Source organism: Callithrix jacchus, chromosome X (genome assembly GCF_049354715.1).
Source record: "Callithrix jacchus isolate 240 chromosome X, calJac240_pri, whole genome shotgun sequence".
Classification (NCBI taxonomy): Eukaryota; Metazoa; Chordata; class Mammalia; order Primates; family Cebidae; genus Callithrix; species Callithrix jacchus.
In genome coordinates, this window is record NC_133524.1 from 115,759,097 (window position 1) to 115,785,093 (window position 25,997).

At 44.9% G+C, this 25,997-nt stretch overlaps 1 pseudogene across 7 annotated transcripts in view; it reads right to left on the reverse strand.

Annotated features, from left to right (window-relative positions):
• The window catches only part of LOC128930710 (interferon-related developmental regulator 2 pseudogene), a 76,227-nt pseudogene that overhangs the window by 46,427 nt on the left and 3,803 nt on the right, over positions 1-25,997 (reverse strand). For 3 of the 7 annotated variants that reach the window (XR_013531527.1, XR_008479006.2, XR_013531522.1), the window contains exon 1: positions 1-25,997. This exon is cut by the window's right edge and continues 3,803 nt beyond it. The product of XR_013531527.1 is annotated as an interferon-related developmental regulator 2 pseudogene, transcript variant X6 (transcript). The other 4 variants (XR_013531523.1, XR_013531525.1, XR_013531526.1 and 1 more) reach the window with 4 other exon arrangements.

Here is a 25,997-nt window from a genome sequence, read left to right on the forward strand (position 1 = left end):
CTCGGCCTCCCAAAGTGCTGTGATTACGGGTGTGAGCTATCACACCCATCCTCTCCCTTTCTATGGGTAATACCACTTTCCTGCTTTCTTTTTACTGCTGAATCTTCAGACTTGTCATCAGGGCACCGGAATCGACCTCGGTTTCGAGCTCCTGGGTGGGAACGCTGCGTCCCTGGATGGTCCTGAAGTACAACAGAATATGTTACTTTTACAACAATGTCACCAAACTTTTACTTGGGATTTTCAGGTCATAACATATATTAATATACACTAAAGCCCAGTCATTGAAGGCATGGTAAATGACAACTTGACCACTTCCTCTTTCCATCTCCAAAGAAAAGCAACCATTTAGTAATCATTATTTTATAAGCCTGCTATCACTTCCTATTTTTTGGAGGCATGGTCTCATTGTATCATCCAGGCTGAAGTGCTAGTGGCAAGATTGCAGCTCACTGCAGCCTCAATAATTCCAGACTCAAGCGATCCTCCCACCTCAGTGCCCTAGCAGCTGGGATTGCAGACACGCTCCACCATACTGGGCTACGTTTTAAATTTTTTAATAGAGATGCGGTCTCCCTATGTTATCCAGGATGGTCTTGAGTTCCTGAAGTTAAGCTATCCTCCTGCCTTGGCCTCCCAAATGCTAGGATTACCTGCATGAGGCATCACGCTTGGCTCATTCTTTTTTTTTTTTTTTTTCTTGAGACAAAATTTTGCTCTTGTTGCCCAGGCTAGAGTGCAGTTTGCAGTCTCAGCTCACTGCAACCTCTGCCTCTCAAATTCAGGCAATTCTCCTGCCTCAGTCTGCCGAGTACTGGAACTACAGGTGCACCCCAACATGCCCGGCTAATTTTTGTATTTTTAGTAGAGACGGGGTTTCACCATGTAGGCCAGATTTGTCTCCAACTGCTGACCTCAAGTGATCCACCCGCCTTGGCCTCCCAAAGTGCTGGAATTACAGGCATGAGCCACTGTGCCTGGCCCATAGTTATCAAGGACATGAAATTATGCCTTATGAGGAAGTGGTCCTTACCCCCCTTGTCTGCAACATAAGAAATGAGAGCAAGGTGGAAAATTAGAAGAAGAAAGGTGGCGCTGGGAAAGGATATCAATTTAAGATGGGTTTTAAAAATCGCTTAGCAGGAGGGAGGGCGCTCCTGTGGTTTTGCCAGTTGATCTGGTTGAGGGATTTTCTCCAGCAACACTTGCAGCTTAGGGGCAGGAGGCTCCCACTCCACCCCGTGCTACTACGACCCTTCTGACATCGTGCATCATGATCTGACTACTGCTACTTGTCTCTTGCCAACACTGAAACATGAGTTCCACAGGCACAGGGACTTATTTGAATCCCTGACCTCCAGGGCTGGACACACAGTCAAGGATCGGTACATGTTTGCTAAATGAATGAGCCAGTGGAAGAAATTTAAGAGGGTGGGGTGGGGAAGTGCAGTTTACCCAGAGCTGGACAGGCAAGGCAAGTAGAAGAAAAGAGGGAGATGCTGACATAGACAGCCTTGAGATGGCTGGCGACAGGCTAGACAAAGAGGCAAGCGGTATCAACTCATGCTTGGTCATTCAGGAACATTGTTTCTCCTCTAACCTCTACTTTGGCTTCCATTTTCACCTGCCTTTTACAGGAAGCCTACACTATTACTTGTCCTTTCTCTTGGATATTCATCCATCTAGAGCTTTCCTTTTGGCTTCTAAACTTACATTCTCATATTTAAAATGATGCTTCATTAAAACCATTAATCTGTGTATCTCCATTTCTTTCAGAGCTGTATTAGTGAGTTTTCACACCGGTAGAAAGAAATACCTGAGACTACATAATATAGAAAGGGAAGAGGTCTAATTCACTCACAATTCCACATGGCTTGGGAAGCCTCAGGAAATTTACAATCATGGCAGAAGGGGAAGCAGGCACATCTTACATGGCAGCAGACCAGAGGTCAAGTGTGAGCATAGGAAAAACTGCCTTGTATAAAACGATCAGATCTGAGACTCTTTCACTATCATGAAATCAGCATGTGGGAAACTGCCTCCATAATCAAATCACCTCCCACCAAGTTCCTCCCTTGACAAATGAGGATTACAATTCAAAATGAGATGTGGGTGGGGGCACAGAGCCCAATCGTATCAACAACCATATGAGAAGTCTTCAAAAAGTTATTATCAAGAAACTATGCATAGATTGCAAAATCTTTTGGTACCAAAAGAAACTGTTACTAACTCGTTAAAAAATACATCAACAGGATCCAGTCTGAGGTATGAAAAAGGAGAAATCATCACTTTTTAAAAAGCCAGTATCAGAGCAAACTGAATTCTGCTAAAACTGAAGGAAGAACAAACATTAAGGTGATGTTTGGGTGGAAGAATGGTAAAATCACTGATGCTTTACCAAATGTTTATGGGGACAATGCCCCTAAATAAATCAGCAGTTTACATATGAAAAACTTGTAAGAAGGGACAAGATGATGTTGAAGATGAAGCCTGCAGCAGCAGGTCATTCGCATCAATTTGTAAGGAAAAAAATGAATCCTCTTTGTTCTCTAACTGAAACGCATTGGCCAGACATGGTGGTTCGCCCCTGTAATCCCAGCACTCTGGGAGGCCAAGTCGGGCGGATCACCTGTGGTCAGAAGTTCGAGATCAGTCTGGCCAACGTGGTGAAACCCCACATCTAATAAATATATACAAATTATCTGGGGGGTGGGGTGGGTGGCAGGTGCCTCTAATCCCAACTACTCTGGAGGCTGAGGCAGGAGAATTATTGAACCCAGAGGTGGAGGTTGCAGTGAGGCAAGATCATGCTACTGGCCTCCAACCTCTGTGAAAGAGTGAGACTCTGTCTCAAAAAAAGAAAAGGACCAACAATTAACAGCAGAAACAACAGCCAACACCATAGACATCCCAATTGTTTCAGCTTACACAATTCTGACTGAAAAATTAAAAGTTGAGCAAACTTTCCACTTGATGGGTGCCAAAACCAGATCAACTGCAGAAGAGAGCAGAGCTTTCGATGGAAATTTTAAACAAGTGGGATCTATTAGGTTGCTGCATATTAATTGCTGTTTATGCCATGGAATGTCAAAAGCCACAATTACGTTGGTACCAACCAATAGATCATAAAGCAGCAATCTGGAAAGCGTAACAGGAGGTGATACATGGCTTTCCCAGTATGACTCTGAAGGCAAAGTATAATCAGAGTAATGGCTCCAAAGAGGTAGAAGTGGTCCAGTCAAAGCAAAGTGGACTGGCCAAGAGCAAAGGCCATGGCAATAGTTTATTGAGCTGCTTGAGGAACTTCCCTTGTTGACTTTCTGGAGGGTGGAAGAATAATCACACCTGCTTATTATGAGTGTTTTGAGAAAGCCAAAGCGTTAGCAGCAAAATGCCCAGGAAAGCTTCACCAGAGAGGCCTTTTCTACTTCAGCAAAGCTTCTGCTCATGCGTCTCATCAAACAAGTGCAATTTTGAGAGTTTCAATGGGAAACCATTAGGCATCTACCTTACAGTAGGAATTTAGCTCCTTCTGACACCTTTTTGTTTTCTAGTCTTAAAAAGTCTGTAAAGGGCACCCATTTCTCTTCAACTGATAATGTAAGAAAGAGTGCATTGATGTGGTTAAATTCCCAGGACCTCCACTTCTTTGGGGATGGATGAAATGGTTAGTATCCAATTGTGAGCAAGAGACAAAAATAAATAAATAAATGGCCAGTATCGTTGCTGACGAAAGTGTCTTGACCTTGGTGGACCTTATGATGAGAAATTTATATTTTTTCTTTTTAGTTCTATTTTCTACAAACTTTCCTTTTTTTCTGTTTCTTTTCTTTTTTCAGATGGAGTCTGGCTCTGTCACCCAGGCAGAAGTGCAGTGGTGCGATTTCGGCTTACTGCAACCTCCGCCTTCTGGGTTCTAGCAATTCTCCTGCCTCAGCCTCCTGAGTAGTTGGGATTACAGGCCCCTGCCACTGGGCCTGGCTAATTTTTGTATTTTTAGTAGAGACGGGGTTTTGCCATGTTAGCAAGGCTGGTCTCGGACCCCTGATCTCAAGTGAAACATCTGCCTTGGCCTCCCAAAGTGCTAGGACAACAGGCGTGTGAGTGACACCACGCTTGGCCTTTCTTTGGGGGGGTTGGGGGTTTGGAGTCTTATTCTGTCACCTAGGCAGGAGTGTAGTGGCGTGATCTCGGCTCACTGCAACCTCCACCTCACGGGTTCAAGTGATTCTGCTGCCTGAGCCTCCGGAGAACTCTGGACTACAGGTGCATGCCACCATGCCTGGCTAAATTTTTTGTTTTTGTATTTTTTGGTAGAGATGGGGTTTCGCCATGTTGGCCAGACTGGTCTTGAACTCCTGACCTCAGGTGATCCACCCACCTCAGCCTCCCAAAGTGTTGGGATTACAGGTGGAAGCCACCATGCCTGGCCTATGTTCTTTTAAAAATCCATTTGTGGTAGGACACGGTAGCTCAGGAAGGACTGGCAGGATGAATGAAAATCAGGCAAAAGCTCGAGGATGTTGTCTAAACATTTTGTTCTTACAGAACAAGAAGAGTTGATGTGGTTTGGATACTTGTCCCCACCCAAATCTCAAGGCAATATAATGCCCAGTGTTGGAGGTGGGGCCTGGTGGGGTGTTTGGGTTATGGGGCGGATCCCTCATGGCTTAGTGCTGCCCTCTCCATAGTGAGTTCTTACAGATCTGGTTGTTGTAAAGTGTGGCACCTCCTCCCCACACTCACTCTCTTGCTCACTCTGTGATGTGAAATGCCTGCCCTTGCTTCACCTTCTGCCATGAGTAAAAGCTCTCTGAGGCCTCCCAGAAGCTGAGCAATCTGAGATGCCTCGCTTGTACAGCCTGCAGAACTGTGAGCCAAATAAATCTCTTTTTTTTTCTTTTTTCTTTTTTTTTTTTGAGATGGAGTTTCGCTCTTGTTACCCAGGCTGGAGTGCAATGGCGCAATCTCGGCTCACCGCAACCTCCACCTCCTGGATTCAGGCAATTCTCCTCCCTCAGCCTCCTGAGTAGCTGGGACTACAGGCATGTGCCACCATGCCTGGCTAATTTTTTTGTATTTTTAGTAGAGACAGGTTTCACCATGTTGGCCAGGCTGGTCTCGAACTCCTGACATCAACTGATTCTCCCACCTCGGCCTCCCAAAGTGCTAGGATAACAGGCATGAGCCACTGCGCCTGGCCAAACCTCTTTTCTTATCAACTACCCAGTCTCAGGTATTTCCTTACAGCAATGCAAGAATGGCCTAATATAGGAGTGAACCGTGAACTGATCATTCCCTGGTGGACAAAGCCATGCTAGTGAAGGAAGAAACTAACATCATTCATCCCCTGTCAATACTTCTAAGAGGTTAATTCAGTATCAAAAAATTAATTTCTCAAAACTCACAGCTATTTAGTAAAGTGACTTACCACACTTAGCTTCATACTTGGATGCTGTTACTATTTATCAACATCACAACAAAACAAGCTGAGACTAAAAGTTGCCATCTAACAACAACAGACATTGGTTCAGTTTCCCTCCTGGAGAGGGTATGTGCTCAGATCACGAGACCTGAGATAAAACAACCTAGATTGTCAAGAATCCAACAAGGACTACATCTTACCTCTTGATAGAAAAAATGCTGAAGGAAGACAAAATGAGATGTTTACAAATATTCCTCATGCTAAGCTCATAAAAGCAAATAAAAAACTAAAACTAATCCCAAAACTTTAGGACATTGGATACAGAAGTAACATGACTATTTAAATGTTTGCATCAATGAAAGTTTGTTCTATCCTTCCCTGTACTTGTGCTACAAGGACACGCTTGTGACTTCTACACTACCCAGAGTCAACAGTTATCATCAGCAATTCAGTATAACTAGAGGGGAACAAGGCTTCAAAGCGACTCTGCTCCACCAAAATTCAGAAATTCAATTCAGGATGAACAGCAGCTTTTGATTTTAGAAACAGGTCTTACTTTTCTCTCGTGTCACAGGTAATGAACTCCCTGCAAATTGCAATGCATGTCCTCGCCATTACCTTTTTCTGACACTTTAAAGTTAATTTATAAAAATTGCAAAAACAATGAGATTATAATTTCAATTCTGACATCTGATCAGATTCCTGCTTTGAGGCAAAACTTACTCCTCTGCTATATACTCCTCTCCTCTTCTCTCTCTCTCTCTCTTTTTTTTTTTTTTTTTGGAGACAGAGTCTTGCTCTGTTGCCCAGGCTGGAGTGCAGTGGCAAGATGATGGCTCACTGGAACCTCTGCCTGGCAAGATCATGGCTCACTGGAACCTCTGCCTCCTGAGTTCAAGCAATTCTCCTGCCTTAGCCTCCCAAGTATCTGAGACTACAGGTGCCTGCCACCACGCCCAGCTAAATTTTGTATTTTTAGTAGAGACAGGGTTTCACCATGTTGGCCAGGCTGGTCTCAAACTCCTGACCTCAGGTGATCCATTCACCTTGGCCTCCCAAGGTGCTGGGATTACAGGCATGAGCCACCACACCCGGCCTCTCCTCTTCTTTTGTATGGCTAATACCACTTTCCTGCTTTCTTTCTAGTGCTGAATCTCCAGACTTGGTGCTGTCTTCAGGGTACCAGAGTCGACCTTGGCTTCGAGCTCCTTGTTGGTAACGTTGCATCTCTGGATAATCCTGAAGTACAATGACATATGTTACTGTTACAACAATGCTACTCAGCTTTTACATGGGATTTTCAAGTCATAACTTGTATGTTAATATATACTAAAGCCCAGTTATTTAAGACCAAAAATGTGAAGGCATGGTAAATGACACCTTGACCACTTCTTCTCTCCATCTCCAAAGAAAAGAAATCATTTCACAATTATTATTTTACAAGCCTAGTATAAGTTCCTTTTTTTGAGACATGTTCTCATTTTGTCACCCAGGCTGAAGTGCAAATGGCAAGATTGTGGCTCACTGCAGCCTCAACATACCAGACACAAGCAATCCTCCCACCTCAGCTCCCTAGTAGTTGGGATTGCAGGCACGCTCTGTCACATTGGGCTAAGTTTTAAAAATTTTTAATAGAGATGGGGTCTCTCTATGTTATCCAGGCTGGTCTTGAATTCCTGAAGTTAAGTAATCCTCCCACCTTGGCCTCCGAAATGCTAAGATTACCTGCATTAGCCATCATGCTTGGCCCATTTCTTTCTTTCTTTCTTTCTTTTTTTTTTTTTTGTGACAGAGTCTCGCTCCGTTGCCCAGGCTAGAGTTAGTGGCCAGATCTCAGCTCACTGCAACCTCCAGCTCCCAAGTTCAAGCGATTCTCCTGACTCAGCCTCTGGAGTAGCGGGGATTATAGGTGAGTGCCACCACGCCTGGTTAATTTTTCATATTTTTAGTAGAGACAGGGTTTCACCGTGTTGGTCAGGCTGGTCTCGAACTCCTGACCTCGTGATCCACCCATCTCAGCCTCCTAAAGTGCTGGATTACAGGTGTGAGCCATGGCGCCCCGCCTTCTTTTTTTTTCTTTTTTTTAGACAGAGTTTTGCTCTTGTTGCCCAGGCTGGAGTGCAGTGGTGCAATCTTGGCTCACTGCAACCTTTGCCTCTCAAATTCAGGCAATCCTCCTGCCTCAGTCTGCCGAGTACTGGAACTACAGGTGCACCCCAACATGCCCGGCTAATTTTTGTATTTTTAGTAGAGACGGGGTTTCACCATGTAGGCCAGGTTTGTCTCCAACTGCTGACCTCAAGTGATCCACCAGCCTTGGCCTCCCAAAGTGCTGGAATTACAGGCATGAGCCACTGTGCCTGGCCTATAGTTATCAAGGACATGAAATTATGCCTTATGAGGAAGTGGTCCTTACCCCCCTTGTCTGCAACATAAGAAATGAGAGCAAGGTGGAAAATTAGAAGAAGAAAGGTGGCGCTGGGAAAGGATATCAATTTAAGATGGGTTTTAAAAATCGCTTAGCAGGAGGGAGGGCGCTCCTGTGGTTTTACCAGTTGATCTGGTTGAGGGATTTTCTCCAGCAACACTTGCAGCTTAGGGGCAGGAGGCTCCCACTCCACCCCGTGCTACTACGACCCTTCTGACATCGTGCATCATGATCTGACTACTGCTACTTGTCTCTTGCCAACACTGAAACATGAGTTCCACAGGCACAGGGACTTATTTGAATCCCTGACCTCCAGGGCTGGACACACAGTCAAGGATCGGTACATGTTTGCTAAATGAATGAGCCAGTGGAAGAAATTTAAGAGGATGGAGTGCGGAAGTGCAGTTTACCCAGAGCTGGACAGGCAAGGCAAGTAGAACAAAAGAGGGAGAGGCTGACATAGACAGCCTTGAGGTGGCTGGCGACAGGCTAGACAAAGAGGCAAGCGGTATCAACTCATGCTTGGTGGTTCATGAGCGTTGCTTCTCCTAAGGCCGACTCCTCTAACCTCTACCCTGGGTTCCATTTTCATCTGCCTTTGCAGGAAGCCTACACTATTAGTTGCCTCTTTCTCTTGGGTATTCATCTTTCTAGAGATTTTCTTTTGCTTCTAAACTTACTTTCTCCTATTTAAAATACTGCTTCATTAACATCATTAACCTAGGTATCTCCATTTCTTTCACAGCTGTATTAGTCAGTTTTCATACTAGCAGAAAAAATACCCGAGAGTGGGTAATATATATAGATAAGAGGTTTAATTTATTTTTTTAATGAGATGGAGTCTCCCTCTTGTCACCCAGGCTGAAGTCCAATGGCACGATCTTGGTTCACTGCAACCTCCACCTCCCAGGTTTAAGTGCTTCTCCTGCCTTAGCCTCCTGAGTAGCTGGAATTATAGGCAGGTGCCAGCACGCCCAGCTAATTTTTTGTATTTTTAGTGGAGATGGGGTTTCGCCATGTTTGCTAGGCTGGTCTTGAACTCCTGACCTCAAGTGATCCACCTGCCTTGGCCTCCCAAAGTCCTGGGATTACAGATGTGAGCCATTGTGCCCAGCCGAAAAGGTTTAATTAACAATTCCATGGCTGCCCCCAGGAAAGTTTCCTCAGGAAGCTTATAATCATGGCAGAAGGGGAAGCGGACACATGTTACATGGCAGCAGACTAGAGGTGAAGTGTGAGCATAGGAAGAACTGCCTTGTTTAAAACCATCAGATCCTGTGAGACTCACTCACTGTCACAAGATTAGCCTGCGGGAAACTGCCCCCACAATCCAATCACCTCCCACCAGCTCCTCCCTTGACACATGAGGATTACAATTTAAGATGAAATTTGGGTGGGGGCACAGAGCCCAATCATATCAACAGCCATATAAGAAGTCTTCAAAAAGTCCATGGAAAATGTGTATTATCGAGAAATTACGCATCGATTGCAAAATCTTTCAGCACCAAAATTAATTGGTACTAACTCGTTAAAAAATATCTCAAAGGATGTAGTTTGAGATATTAAAAAGGAGACGTCATCAGTTTGAAAAAGGCCCCTATCAGAGCAAAATGAATTCTGCTAAAATTGAAGGAAGAACAAACATAGAATTTAAGGTGAGGCTTGAGTAGAAGAATGGAGAAATCACTAATGCTTTACCAAAAGTAAAGCAATGTCCCTAAAGGAATCAGCAGTCTACATATGGATAACTTGTAAGAAGGGACATGATGAGGTTGAAGATGAAGCCTGCAGCAGCAGGTCATCCACATCAATTTGCATGGAAAAAAATTAATCCTCTTTGTTCTCTAACTGAAACGCATTGGCCAGACATGGTGGTTTACCCCTGTAATCCCAGTGTTCTGGGAGGCCAAGGCGAGTGGATCACCTGAGTTCAGGAGTTTGAGAACACCCTGGCCAACATGGTGGAACCCCATCTCTACTAATAATATAAAAATTAGCCAGGCATTGTGGCAGGTGCCTATAATCCCAGCTACTTGGGAGGCTGAGGGTAGGAGAATTGCTTGAACCCGGGAAGCAGAAGTTGCAGTGAGTGAGCCAAGATCCCACCATTGCACTCCAGCCTGGCAAACAAGAGTGAGACTTCATCCCCCTCCCCTGCAAAAGAAAACAAAAAAATGTCCAGGCTGGGTGCAGTGACTCATGCCCGTAATGCCAGCACTTTGGGAGGCCAAGGCAGGTGTATCACCTGAGGTCAGGAGTTCGAGACCAGCCTGGCCAACAGAGTGAAAACCTGTTGCTACTAAAAATACAAAAATTCACCAGGTGTGGTGGTGGGTGCCTATAATCCTAGCTACTCGGGCGGCTGAGGCACAAGAATTGCTTCAACTCGGTTGGCAAGGTGGCTGATGCCTGTAATCCCAACACTTTGGGAGGCCGAGGAGGGCAGATCATGAGGTCAGGAGTTCAAGAGCAGCCTGATCAACATGGTGAAACCCCGTCTGTTCTACAAATACAAAAATTAGCTGGGCGTGGTGGCGCGTGCCTGTAATCCCAGCTACTCAGGAGGCTGAGACAGGAGAATCGCTTGAACCCGGGAGGCAGAGGTTGCAGTGAGCCAAGATTGTGCCACTGCACTTCAGCCTGGGCGACAGAGTGAGACTCCACCTCAAAAAAAAAAAAAAAAAAAAAAGAACTGCTTCAACTCAGAGGGTGGAGGTTGTAGTGAGCCAAGATCAGGCCACTGCATTCTACCCTGGGCAACAGAATGAGACTTCATGTTAAAAAGAAAAAAAAAAAAAAAAAAAAAGCCAGGCGCGGTGGCTCATGCTTGTAATGCCAGCACTTTGGGACTTTGGGAGGCTGAGGCGGGCGGACCACCTGGAGTTGGGAGTTCAAGACCAGACTGACGAACATGGAGAAACCCCATCTCTACTAAAAATAGAAAAAATTAGCTTGGCGTGGTGTCACATGCCTATAATCCCAGTTACTCAGGAGGCTGAGACAGGGGAATCACTTCAACCTGGGTGCCAAAGGCTGTAGTGAGACAAGATCGCATCATTGCACTCCAGCTGGGGCAACAAGAGCAAAACTCTGTGTCAAAGAAAAGAAAAAAGAAAACACACAGGCCGGTGTAGTGGTTTATGCCTGTAATTGCAATATCTGGAGAGGTCTAGGTGGGCAGATCAGTTGCCGTCAGGAGTTCGAGACCGGCCTGCCTAGGTGGTGTACCCCTTTCTCTAGTACAAATACAAAAATAAGCTGGGTGTGGTGGCAGGCACCTGTAATGCCAGCTACTTGGGAGATTGGGGAAGGAGAATCGTTTGAATCTGGGAGGTCAAGGCTGCAGTGAGCCTTCACTGTGCCATTGCACTCCAGCCTGGGTGACAGAGGGAGACCATACCTTTAAATAAAAAAGAAGTCTGGGAGCAGTGGCTCATGCCTATAATCGTAGTACTTTCAGAGGCTGAGGCGGGCAAATCACAAGGTCAGAAGTTCGAGACCAGCCTGGCCAGCATAGTGAAACCCTGTCTCTACTAAAAATACAAAAATTAGCTGGGCATGTTAGCACATGCCTATAGTCACAGCTACTTGGGAGGCTGAGGCAGAAGAATCACTTGAATGTGGGAGGTGGAGGATGCATTGAGTTGAGATCGCACCACTGCACTCCAGCCAGGGCAATACAGCAATACTTCTTGTAAACAAATAAAAATTTTAAAATCCATATAGGAACTCATTGCAAGCCATGATTTTTTTACGAGAGTGACACATTTATAGGTTCAGGAGAATGCGAAGGAGGCCTCAGAGTAGAACTAAGGGTCCACAGACCTTTGAAGATCCCTTGTACTTCTCTAAAAGGTTGTATATTGTTTCCATTCTCAACCTGATCTTCTATGCCCCATAATTCTAGGGCATCAGTGATTTGCAAGTCACTGAATACCATGGCCTTTTTAAGGCATCGTGCTTGGCCATTCAGCAGCATCGTACCCTGCTGGCCACTCCTCTTTCTTGAAACACTTTTCTCTTGGATTAAGTAACCCAGAGTCTTCTGGTTTTTCTCCTACTCTCTGGCTACTGCTTCTCTGTCTTTGTAGATTCATTTCCTTACCTCTATGTAATGTTAGCATTATTCAAGGCTGGGCCCTAGGTCTGCTTTTCTTACTTCACTCTCTCCCACTAAAGTGACAGAATGGCCATGACTACAATGGCCACCTAAAAGGAGATGAATTCCAAATCCACTCATCCATTTCCCACCTGCCATTCACCCCTCACTGTAACAGGGTTTCTGTCTCTTTTAGGTCATCAGTCTCAATAGTTCACTAATGACCTCACGACTCCCAAATCCAATGAACACTTCCATTTCTTAACCTCTCTGTGACATGGGACATCATCAGCCATTCTCCTTCTTGAAATTTTCCCTTCCCTTAGGACTTTCACCCAGTTGAGAATCATTCACTTTCAATCATTTTTGGTGACTCTTGTACCTGCCTCTTGGGCTACCTGTTTCTAAAAGCTGCGCAAACATAAAGTGGTGATTTAGTAAGTAAAGGCAAACAGCTTGTACCTGCCTCTTGGGCTACCTGTTTCTAAAAGCTGCGCAAACATAAAGTGGTGATTTAGTAAGTAAAGGCGAACAGATGACATGTTAGGAAGGGCTAGCAGGATGAATGAAAATCAGGCAAAAGCTCAAGGATGTTGTCTAAACATTTTGTTTTTATGAGACCAGAACAGTTGACGTAGTATGGATATTTGTCCCCACCCAAATCTCATGGAAATATAATGCCCAGTGTTGGAGGTGGGGCCTGGTGGGGTGTTTGGGTTATGGGGCGGATCCCTCATGGCTTAGTGCTGTCCTCTCCATAGTGAGTTCTTACATATCTGGTTGTTGTAAAGTGTGGCACCTCCTCCCCACACTCACTTGCTCACTCTTTGATATGAGATGCCTGCCCCTGCTTCAACTTCTGCCATGGGTAAAAGCTCCCTGAGGCCTCCCAGAATCTTAGCGATGTCAGATGCCATGCTTATACAGCTTGCAGAACTGTGGGCCAACTAAACCTCTTTTCTTATAAACAACCCAGTCTTAGGTATTTCTTTATAGCTAGCAATGCAATAAGGCCCAATACAGGAATGAACTATGAACTGATTATTCCCTGGACAAAACAAAGGCATGCTAGTGAAGGCAGAAACTAATACTATTCATCCCCTTTCAATACTTCTAAGAGGTTAATTCAGCATCAAAAAATTAATTTCTCAAAACTCATAGCTATTTAGTAAAGTGACTTACCACACTTAGCTTCATACTTGGATGCTGTTACTATTTATCAACATCACAACAAAACAAGCTGAGACTAAAAGTTGCCATCTAACAACAACAGACATTGGTTCAGTTTCCCTCCTGGAGAGGGTATGTGCTCAGATCACGAGACCTGAGATAAAACAACCTAGATTGTCAAGAATCCAACAAGGACTACATCTTACCTCTTAATAGAAAAAATGCTGAAGGAAGACAAAATGAGATGTTTACCAATATTCCTCATGCTAAGCTCATAAAAGCAAATAAAAAACTAAAACTAATCCTAAAACTTTAGGACATTGGATACAGAAGTAACATGACTATTTAAATGTTTGCATCAATGAAAGTTTGTTCTATCCTTCTCTGTACTTGTGCTACAAGAACACGCTTGTGACTTCTACACTACCCAGAGTCAACAGTTATCATCAGCAATTCAGTATAACTAGAGGGGAACAAGGCTTCAAAGCGACTCTGCTCCACCAAAATTCAGAAATTCAATTCAGGATGAACGGCAGCTTTTGATTTTAGGACCAGCTCTTACTTTTCTCTCGTGTCATACGTGACAAACTCCTCATTTGACATTTCCCCCTGCAAATTGTAATGTATGTCCTCGCTATTAGCTTTTTCTGAGACTTTAAGGTTGAATTTTGGAAACTGCAAAAAAATGAAATTGTACTTCCAATTCTGAACCTCTGATTGGATTCCTGCTTTGACGCAAAACTTACTCCTCAACTGCGTACTCCTCTCCTTTTCTTTTTCTTTTATTTTTTAGAGATGGAGTCTCACTCTGTGGCCTAGGCTGGAGTGCAGTGGCACAATTATGGATAACCGCAACCTCCACCTCCTGAGTTCAAGCAATTCTCCCGCCTCAGTCTCCCAAGTAGCTGGGACTACAGGCACCTGCCACCATGCCTGGCTAATTTTTGAATTCTTAGTAGAGACAGAGTTTCACCATGTTGGCCAGGCTGGTTTCAAACTCCTGACCTCAGGTGATCCACCCACCTCGGCCTCCCAAAGTGCTGTGATTACGGGTGTGAGCTATCACACCCATCCTCTCCCTTTCTATGGGTAATACCACTTTCCTGCTTTCTTTTTACTGCTGAATCTTCAGACTTGTCATCAGGGCACCGGAATCGACCTCGGTTTCGAGCTCCTGGGTGGGAACGCTGCGTCCCTGGATGGTCCTGAAGTACAACAGAATATGTTACTTTTACAACAATGTCACCAAACTTTTACTTGGGATTTTCAGGTCATAACATATATTAATATACACTAAAGCCCAGTCATTGAAGGCATGGTAAATGACAACTTGACCACTTCCTCTTTCCATCTCCAAAGAAAAGCAACCATTTAGTAATCATTATTTTATAAGCCTGCTATCACTTCCTATTTTTTGGAGGCATGGTCTCATTGTATCATCCAGGCTGAAGTGCTAGTGGCAAGATTGCAGCTCACTGCAGCCTCAATAATTCCAGACTCAAGCGATCCTCCCACCTCAGTGCCCTAGCAGCTGGGATTGCAGACACGCTCCACCATACTGGGCTACGTTTTAAATTTTTTAATAGAGATGCGGTCTCCCTATGTTATCCAGGATGGTCTTGAGTTCCTGAAGTTAAGCTATCCTCCTGCCTTGGCCTCCCAAATGCTAGGATTACCTGCATGAGGCATCACGCTTGGCTCATTCTTTTTTTTTTTTTTTTCTTGAGACAAAATTTTGCTCTTGTTGCCCAGGCTAGAGTGCAGTTTGCAGTCTCAGCTCACTGCAACCTCTGCCTCTCAAATTCAGGCAATTCTCCTGCCTCAGTCTGCCGAGTACTGGAACTACAGGTGCACCCCAACATGCCCGGCTAATTTTTGTATTTTTAGTAGAGACGGGGTTTCACCATGTAGGCCAGATTTGTCTCCAACTGCTGACCTCAAGTGATCCACCCGCCTTGGCCTCCCAAAGTGCTGGAATTACAGGCATGAGCCACTGTGCCTGGCCCATAGTTATCAAGGACATGAAATTATGCCTTATGAGGAAGTGGTCCTTACCCCCCTTGTCTGCAACATAAGAAATGAGAGCAAGGTGGAAAATTAGAAGAAGAAAGGTGGCGCTGGGAAAGGATATCAATTTAAGATGGGTTTTAAAAATCGCTTAGCAGGAGGGAGGGCGCTCCTGTGGTTTTGCCAGTTGATCTGGTTGAGGGATTTTCTCCAGCAACACTTGCAGCTTAGGGGCAGGAGGCTCCCACTCCACCCCGTGCTACTACGACCCTTCTGACATCGTGCATCATGATCTGACTACTGCTACTTGTCTCTTGCCAACACTGAAACATGAGTTCCACAGGCACAGGGACTTATTTGAATCCCTGACCTCCAGGGCTGGACACACAGTCAAGGATCGGTACATGTTTGCTAAATGAATGAGCCAGTGGAAGAAATTTAAGAGGGTGGGGTGGGGAAGTGCAGTTTACCCAGAGCTGGACAGGCAAGGCAAGTAGAAGAAAAGAGGGAGATGCTGACATAGACAGCCTTGAGATGGCTGGCGACAGGCTAGACAAAGAGGCAAGCGGTATCAACTCATGCTTGGTCATTCAGGAACATTGTTTCTCCTCTAACCTCTACTTTGGCTTCCATTTTCACCTGCCTTTTACAGGAAGCCTACACTATTACTTGTCCTTTCTCTTGGATATTCATCCATCTAGAGCTTTCCTTTTGGCTTCTAAACTTACGTTCTCATATTTAAAATGATGCTTCATTAAAACCATTAATCTGTGTATCTCCATTTCTTTCAGAGCTGTATTAGTGAGTTTTCACACCGGTAGAAAGAAATACCTGAGACTACATAATATAGAAAGGGAAGAGGTCTAATTCACTCACAATTCCACATGGCTTGGGAAGCCTCAGGAAATTTACAATCATGGCAGAAGGGGAAGCAGGCACATCTTACATGGCAGCAGACCAGAGGTCAAGTGTGAGCATAGGAAAAACTGCCTTGTATAAAACGATCAGATCTGAGACTCTTTCACTATCATGAAATCAGCATGTGGGAAACTGCCTCCATAATCAAATCACCTCCCACCAAGTTCCTCCCTTGACAAATGAGGATTACAATTCAAAATGAGATGTGGGTGGGGGCACAGAGCCCAATCGTATCAACAACCATATGAGAAGTCTTCAAAAAGTTATTATCAAGAAACTATGCATAGATTGCAAAATCTTTTGGTACCAAAAGAAACTGTTACTAACTCGTTAAAAAATACATCAACAGGATCCAGTCTGAGGTATGAAAAAGGAGAAATCATCACTTTTTAAAAAGCCAGTATCAGAGCAAACTGAATTCTGCTAAAACTGAAGGAAGAACAAACATTAAGGTGATGTTTGGGTGGAAGAATGGTAAAATCACTGATGCTTTACCAAATGTTTATGGGGACAATGCCCCTAAATAAATCAGCAGTTTACATATGAAAAACTTGTAAGAAGGGACAAGATGATGTTGAAGATGAAGCCTGCAGCAGCAGGTCATTCGCATCAATTTGTAAGGAAAAAAATGAATCCTCTTTGTTCTCTAACTGAAACGCATTGGCCAGACATGGTGGTTCGCCCCTGTAATCCCAGCACTCTGGGAGGCCAAGTCGGGCGGATCACCTGTGGTCAGAAGTTCGAGATCAGTCTGGCCAACGTGGTGAAACCCCACATCTAATAAATATATACAAATTATCTGGGGGGTGGGGTGGGTGGCAGGTGCCTCTAATCCCAACTACTCTGGAGGCTGAGGCAGGAGAATTATTGAACCCAGAGGTGGAGGTTGCAGTGAGGCAAGATCATGCTACTGGCCTCCAACCTCTGTGAAAGAGTGAGACTCTGTCTCAAAAAAAGAAAAGGACCAACAATTAACAGCAGAAACAACAGCCAACACCATAGACATCCCAATTGTTTCAGCTTACACAATTCTGACTGAAAAATTAAAAGTTGAGCAAACTTTCCACTTGATGGGTGCCAAAACCAGATCAACTGCAGAAGAGAGCAGAGCTTTCGATGGAAATTTTAAACAAGTGGGATCTATTAGGTTGCTGCATATTAATTGCTGTTTATGCCATGGAATGTCAAAAGCCACAATTACGTTGGTACCAACCAATAGATCATAAAGCAGCAATCTGGAAAGCGTAACAGGAGGTGATACATGGCTTTCCCAGTATGACTCTGAAGGCAAAGTATAATCAGAGTAATGGCTCCAAAGAGGTAGAAGTGGTCCAGTCAAAGCAAAGTGGACTGGCCAAGAGCAAAGGCCATGGCAATAGTTTATTGAGCTGCTTGAGGAACTTCCCTTGTTGACTTTCTGGAGGGTGGAAGAATAATCACACCTGCTTATTATGAGTGTTTTGAGAAAGCCAAAGCGTTAGCAGCAAAATGCCCAGGAAAGCTTCACCAGAGAGGCCTTTTCTACTTCAGCAAAGCTTCTGCTCATGCGCCTCATCAAACAAGTGCAATTTGAGAGTTTCAATGGGAAACCATTAGGCATCTACCTTACAGTAGGAATTTAGCTCCTTCTGACACCTTTTTGTTTTCTAGTCTTAAAAAGTCTGTAAAGGGCACCCATTTCTCTTCAACTGATAATGTAAGAAAGAGTGCATTGATGTGGTTAAATTCCCAGGACCTCCACTTCTTTGGGGATGGATGAAATGGTTAGTATCCAATTGTGAGCAAGAGACAAAAATAAATAAATAAATGGCCAGTATCATTGCTGACGAAAGTGTCTTGACCTTGGTGGAGCTTATGATGAGAAATTTATATTTTTTCCTTTTAGTTCTATTTTCTACAAACTTTCCTTTTTTTCTGTTTCTTTTCTTTTTTCAGATGGAGTCTGGCTCTGTCACCCAGGCAGAAGTGCAGTGGTGCGATTTCAGCTTACTGCAACCTCCGCCTTCTTGGTTCTAGCAATTCTCCTGCCTCAGCCTCCTGAGTAGTTGGGATTACAGGCCCCTGCCACTGGGCCTGGCTAATTTTTGTATTTTTAGTAGAGACGGGGTTTTGCCATGTTAGCAAGGCTGGTCTCGGACCCCTGATCTCAAGTGAAACATCTGCCTTGGCCTCCCAAAGTGCTAGGACAACAGGCGTGTGAGTGACACCACGCTTGGCCTTTCTTTGGGGGGTTTGGGGGTTTGGAGTCTTATTCTGTCACCTAGGCAGGAGTGTAGTGGCGTGATCTCGGCTCACTGCAACCTCCACCTCACGGGTTCAAGTGATTCTGCTGCCTGAGCCTCCGGAGAACTCTGGACTACAGGTGCATGCCACCATGCCTGGCTAAATTTTTTGTTTTTGTATTTTTTGGTAGAGATGGGGTTTCGCCATGTTGGCCAGACTGGTCTTGAACTCCTGACCTCAGGTGATCCACCCACCTCAGCCTCCCAAAGTGTTGGGATTACAGGTGGAAGCCACCATGCCTGGCCTATGTTCTTTTAAAAATCCATTTGTGGTAGGACACGGTAGCTCAGGAAGGACTGGCAGGATGAATGAAAATCAGGCAAAAGCTCGAGGATGTTGTCTAAACATTTTGTTCTTACAGAACAAGAAGAGTTGATGTGGTTTGGATACTTGTCCCCACCCAAATCTCAAGGCCATATAATGCCCAGTGTTGGAGGTGGGGCCTGGTGGGGTGTTTGGGTTATGGGGCGGATCCCTCATGGCTTAGTGCTGCCCTCTCCATAGTGAGTTCTTACAGATCTGGTTGTTGTAAAGTGTGGCACCTCCTCCCCACACTCACTCTCTTGCTCACTCTGTGATGTGAAATGCCTGCCCTTGCTTCACCTTCTGCCATGAGTAAAAGCTCTCTGAGGCCTCCCAGAAGCTGAGCAATCTGAGATGCCTCGCTTGTACAGCCTGCAGAACTGTGAGCCAAATAAATCTCTTTTTTTTTCTTTTTTCTTTTTTTTTTTTGAGACGGAGTTTCGCTCTTGTTACCCAGGCTGGAGTGCAATGGCGCAATCTCGGCTCACCGCAACCTCCACCTCCTGGATTCAGGCAATTCTCCTCCCTCAGCCTCCTGAGTAGCTGGGACTACAGGCATGTGCCACCATGCCTGGCTAATTTTTTTGTATTTTTAGTAGAGACAGGTTTCACCATGTTGGCCAGGCTGGTCTCGAACTCCTGACATCAACTGATTCTCCCACCTCGGCCTCCCAAAGTGCTAGGATAACAGGCATGAGCCACTGCGCCTGGCCAAACCTCTTTTCTTATCAACTACCCAGTCTCAGGTATTTCCTTACAGCAATGCAAGAATGGCCTAATATAGGAGTGAACCATGAACTGATCATTCCCTGGTGGACAAAGCCATGCTAGTGAAGGAAGAAACTAACATCATTCATCCCCTGTCAATACTTCTAAGAGGTTAATTCAGTATCAAAAAATTAATTTCTCAAAACTCACAGCTATTTAGTAAAGTGACTTACCACACTTAGCTTCATACTTGGATGCTGTTACTATTTATCAACATCACAACAAAACAAGCTGAGACTAAAAGTTGCCATCTAACAACAACAGACATTGGTTCAGTTTCCCTCCTGGAGAGGGTATGTGCTCAGATCACGAGACCTGAGATAAAACAACCTAGATTGTCAAGAATCCAACAAGGACTACATCTTACCTCTTGATAGAAAAAATGCTGAAGGAAGACAAAATGAGATGTTTACAAATATTCCTCATGCTAAGCTCATAAAAGCAAATAAAAAACTAAAACTAATCCCAAAACTTTAGGACATTGGATACAGAAGTAACATGACTATTTAAATGTTTGCATCAATGAAAGTTTGTTCTATCCTTCCCTGTACTTGTGCTACAAGGACACGCTTGTGACTTCTACACTACCCAGAGTCAACAGTTATCATCAGCAATTCAGTATAACTAGAGGGGAACAAGGCTTCAAAGCGACTCTGCTCCACCAAAATTCAGAAATTCAATTCAGGATGAACAGCAGCTTTTGATTTTAGAAACAGGTCTTACTTTTCTCTCGTGTCACAGGTAATGAACTCCCTGCAAATTGCAATGCATGTCCTCACCATTACCTTTTTCTGACACTTTAAAGTTAATTTATAAAAATTGCAAAAACAATGAGATTATAATTTCAATTCTGACATCTGATCAGATTCCTGCTTTGAGGCAAAACTTACTCCTCTGCTATATACTCCTCTCCTCTCCTCTCCTCTCTCTCTCTTTTTTTTTTTTTTTGGAGACAGAGTCTTGCTCTGTTGCCCAGGCTGGAGTGCAGTGGCAAGATGATGGCTCACTGGAACCTCTGCCTGGCAAGATCATGGCTCACTGGAACCTCTGCCTCCTGAGTTCAAGCAATTCTCCTGCCTTAGCCTCCCAAGTATCTGAGACTACAGGTGCCTGCCACCACGCCCAGCTAAATTTTGTATTTTTAGTAGAGACAGGGTTTCACCATGTTGGCCAGGCTGGTCTCAAACTCCTGACCTCAGGTGATCCATTCACCTTGGCCTCCCAAGGTGCTGGGATTACAGGCATGAGCCACCACACCCGGCCTCTCCTCTTCTTTTGTATGGCTAATACCACTTTCCTGCTTTCTTTCTAGTGCTGAATCTCCAGACTTGGTGTTGTCTTCAGGGTACCAGAGTCGACCTTGGCTTCGAGCTCCTTGTTGGTAACGTTGCATCTCTGGATAATCCTGAAGTACAATGACATATGTTACTGTTACAACAATGCTACTCAGCTTTTACATGGGATTTTCAAGTCATAACTTGTATGTTAATATATACTAAAGCCCAGTTATTTAAGACCAAAAATGTGAAGGCATGGTAAATGACACCTTGACCACTTCTTCTCTCCATCTCCAAAGAAAAGAAATCATTTCACAATTATTATTTTACAAGCCTAGTATAAGTTCCTTTTTTTGAGACATGTTCTCATTTTGTCACCCAGGCTGAAGTGCAAATGGCAAGATTGTGGCTCACTGCAGCCTCAACATACCAGACACAAGCAATCCTCCCACCTCAGCTCCCTAGTAGTTGGGATTGCAGGCACGCTCTGTCACATTGGGCTAAGTTTTAAAAATTTTTAATAGAGATGGGGTCTCTCTATGTTATCCAGGCTGGTCTTGAATTCCTGAAGTTAAGTAATCCTCCCACCTTGGCCTCCGAAATGCTAAGATTACCTGCATTAGCCATCATGCTTGGCCCATTTCTTTCTTTCTTTCTTTCTTTTTTTTTTTTTTGTGACAGAGTCTCGCTCCGTTGCCCAGGCTAGAGTTAGTGGCCAGATCTCAGCTCACTGCAACCTCCAGCTCCCAAGTTCAAGCGATTCTCCTGACTCAGCCTCTGGAGTAGCGGGGATTATAGGTGAGTGCCACCACGCCTGGTTAATTTTTCATATTTTTAGTAGAGACAGGGTTTCACCGTGTTGGACAGGCTGGTCTCGAACTCCTGACCTCGTGATCCACCCATCTCAGCCTCCTAAAGTGCTGGATTACAGGTGTGAGCCATGGCGCCCCGCCTTCTTTTTTTTTCTTTTTTTTAGACAGAGTTTTGCTCTTGTTGCCCAGGCTGGAGTGCAGTGGTGCAATCTTGGCTCACTGCAACCTCTGCCTCTCAAATTCAGGCAATTCTCCTGCCTCAGTCTGCCGAGTACTGGAACTACAGGTGCACCCCAACATGCCCGGCTAATTTTTGTACTTTTAGTAGAGACGGGGTTTCACCATGTAGGCCAGGTTTGTCTCCAACTGCTGACCTCAAGTGATCCACCTGCTTTGGCCTCCCAAAGTGCTGGAATTACAGGCATGAGCCACTGTGCCTGGCCTTTAGTTATCAAGGACATGAAATTACGCTTTATGAGGAAGTGGTCCTTACCCCCCTTGTCTGCAACATAAGAAATGAGAGCAAGGTGGAAAATTAGAAGAAGAAAGGTGGCGCTGGGAAAGGATATCAATTTAAGATGGGTTTTAAAAATCGCTTAGCAGGAGGGAGGGCGCTCCTGTGGTTTTGCCAGTTGATCTGGTTGAGGGATTTTCTCCAGCAACACTTGCAGCTTAGGGGCAGGAGGCTCCCACTCCACCCCGTGCTACTACGACCCTTCTGACATCGTGCATCATGATCTGACTACTGCTACTTGTCTCTTGCCAACACTGAAACATGAGTTCCACAGGCACAGGGACTTATTTGAATCCCTGACCTCCAGGGCTGGACACACAGTCAAGGATCGGTACATGTTTGCTAAATGAATGAGCCAGTGGAAGAAATTTAAGAGGATGGAGTGCGGAAGTGCAGTTTACCCAGAGCTGGACAGGCAAGGCAAGTAGAACAAAAGAGGGAGAGGCTGACATAGACAGCCTTGAGGTGGCTGGCGACAGGCTAGACAAAGAGGCAAGCGGTATCAACTCATGCTTGGTGGTTCATGAGCGTTGCTTCTCCTAAGGCCGACTCCTCTAACCTCTACCCTGGGTTCCATTTTCATCTGCCTTTGCAGGAAGCCTACACTATTAGTTGCCTCTTTCTCTTGGGTATTCATCTTTCTAGAGATTTCCTTTTGCTTCTAAACTTACTTTCTCCTATTTAAAATACTGCTTCATTAACATCATTAACCTAGGTATCTCCATTTCTTTCACAGCTGTATTAGTCAGTTTTCATACTAGCAGAAAAAATACCCGAGAGTGGGTAATATATATAGATAAGAGGTTTAATTTATTTTTTTAATGAGATGGAGTCTCTCTCTTGTCACCCAGGCTGAAGTCCAATGGCACGATCTTGGTTGACTGCAACCTCCACCTCCCAGGTTTAAGTGCTTCTCCTGCCTTAGCCTCCTGAGTAGCTGGAATTATAGGCAGGTGCCAGCACGCCCAGCTAATTTTTTGTATTTTTAGTGGAGATGGGGTTTCGCCATGTTTGCTAGGCTGGTCTTGAACTCCTGACCTCAAGTGATCCACCTGCCTCGGCCTCCCAAAGTCCTGGGATTACAGATGTGAGCCATTGTGCCCAGCCGAAAAGGTTTAATTAACAATTCCACATGGCTGCCCCCAGGAAAGTTTCCTCAGGAAGCTTATAATCATGGCAGAAGGGGAAGAGGACACATGTTACATGGCAGCAGACTAGAGGTGAAGTGTGAGCATAGGAAGAACTGCCTTGTTTAAAACCATCAGATCCTGTGAGACTCACTCACTGTCACAAGATTAGCCTGTGGGAAACTGCCCCCACAATCCAATCACCTCCCACCAGCTCCTCCCTTGACACATGAGGATTACAATTTAAGATGAAATTTGGGTGGGGGCACAGAGCCCAATCATATCAACAGCCATATAAGAAGTCTTCAAAAAGTCCATGGAAAATGTGTATTATCGAGAAATTACGCATCGATTGCAAAATCTTTCAGCACCAAAATTAATTGGTACTAACTCGTTAAAAAATATCTCAAAGGATGTAGTTTGAGATATTAAAAAGGAGACGTCATCAGTTTGAAAAAGGCCCCTATCAGAGCAAAATGGATTCTGCTAAAATTGAAGGAAGAACAAACATAGAATTTAAGGTGAGGCTTGAGTAGAAGAATGGAGAAATCACTAATGCTTTACCAAAAGTAAAGCAATGTCCCTAAAGGAATCAGCAGTCTACATATGGATAACTTGTAAGAAGGGACATGATGAGGTTGAAGATGAAGCCTGCAGCAGCAGGTCATCCACATCAATTTGCATGGAAAAAAATTAATCCTCTTTGTTCTCTAACTGAAACGCATTGGCCAGACATGGTGGTTTACCCCTGTAATCCCAGTGTTCTGGGAGGCCAAGGCGAGTGGATCACCTGAGTTCAGGAGTTTGAGAACACCCTGGCCAACATGGTGGAACCCCATCTCTACTAATAATATAAAAATTAGCCAGGCATTGTGGCAGGCGCCTATAATCCCAGCTACTTGGGAGGCTGAGGGTAGGAGAATTGCTTGAACCCGGGAAGCAGAAGTTGCAGTGAGTGAGCCAAGATCCCACCATTGCACTCCAGCCTGGCAAACAAGAGTGAGACTTCATCCCCCTCCCCTGCAAAAAAAAACAAAAAAATGTCCAGGCTGGGTGCAGTGACTCATGCCCGTAATGCCAGCACTTTGGGAGGCCAAGGCAGGTGTATCACCTGAGGTCAGGAGTTCGAGACCAGCCTGGCCAACAGAGTGAAAACCTGTTGCTACTAAAAATACAAAAATTCGCCAGGTGTGGTGGTGGGTGCCTATAATCCTAGCTACTCGGGCGGCTGAGGCACAAGAATTGCTTCAACTCGGTTGGCAAGGTGGCTGATGCCTGTAATCCCAACACTTTGGGAGGCCGAGGAGGGCAGATCATGAGGTCAGGAGTTCAAGAGCAGCCTGATCAACATGGTGAAACCCCGTCTGTTCTACAAATACAAAAATTAGCTGGGCGTGGTGGCGCGTGCCTGTAATCCCAGCTACTCAGGAGGCTGAGACAGGAGAATCGCTTGAACCCGGGAGGCAGAGGTTGCAGTGAGCCAAGATTGTGCCACTGCACTTCAGCCTGGGCGACAGAGTGAGACTCCACCTCAAAAAAAAAAAAAAAAAAAAAGAACTGCTTCAACTCAGAGGGTGGAGGTTGTAGTGAGCCAAGATCAGGCCACTGCATTCTACCCTGGGCAACAGAATGAGACTTCATGTTAAAAAGAAAAAAAAAAAAAAAAAAAAAGCCAGGCGCGGTGGCTCATGCTTGTAATGCCAGCACTTTGGGACTTTGGGAGGCTGAGGCGGGCGGACCACCTGGAGTTGGGAGTTCAAGACCAGACTGACGAACATGGAGAAACCCCATCTCTACTAAAAATAGAAAAAATTAGCTTGGCGTGGTGTCACATGCCTATAATCCCAGTTACTCAGGAGGCTGAGACAGGGGAATCACTTCAACCTGGGTGCCAAAGGCTGTAGTGAGACAAGATCGCATCATTGCACTCCAGCTGGGGCAACAAGAGCAAAACTCTGTGTCAAAGAAAAGAAAAAAGAAAACACACAGGCCGGTGTAGTGGTTCATGCCTGTAATTGCAATATCTGGAGAGGTCTAGGTGGGCAGATCAGTTGCCGTCAGGAGTTCAAGACCGGCCTGCCTAGGTGGTGTACCCCTTTCTCTAGTACAAATACAAAAATAAGCTGGGTGTGGTGGCAGGCACCTGTAATGCCAGCTACTTGGGAGATTGGGGAAGGAGAATCGTTTGAATCTGGGAGGTCAAGGCTGCAGTGAGCCTTCACTGTGCCATTGCACTCCAGCCTGGGTGACAGAGGGAGACCATACCTTTAAATAAAAAAGAAGTCTGGGAGCAGTGGCTCATGCCTATAATCGTAGTACTTTCAGAGGCTGAGGCGGGCAAATCACAAGGTCAGAAGTTCGAGACCAGCCTGGCCAGCATAGTGAAACCCTGTCTCTACTAAAAATACAAAAATTAGCTGGGCATGTTAGCACATGCCTATAGTCACAGCTACTTGGGAGGCTGAGGCAGAAGAATCACTTGAATGTGGGAGGTGGAGGATGCATTGAGTTGAGATCGCACCACTGCACTCCAGCCAGGGCAATACAGCAATACTTCTTGTAAACAAATAAAAATTTTAAAATCCATATAGGAACTCATTGCAAGCCATGATTTTTTTACGAGAGTGACACATTTATAGGTTCAGGAGAATGCGAAGGAGGCCTCAGAGTAGAACTAAGGGTCCACAGACCTTTGAAGATCCCTTGTACTTCTCTAAAAGGTTGTATATTGTTTCCATTCTCAACCTGATCTTCTATGCCCCATAATTCTAGGGCATCAGTGATTTGCAAGTCACTGAATACCATGGCCTTTTTAAGGCATCGTGCTTGGCCATTCAGCAGCATCGTACCCTGCTGGCCACTCCTC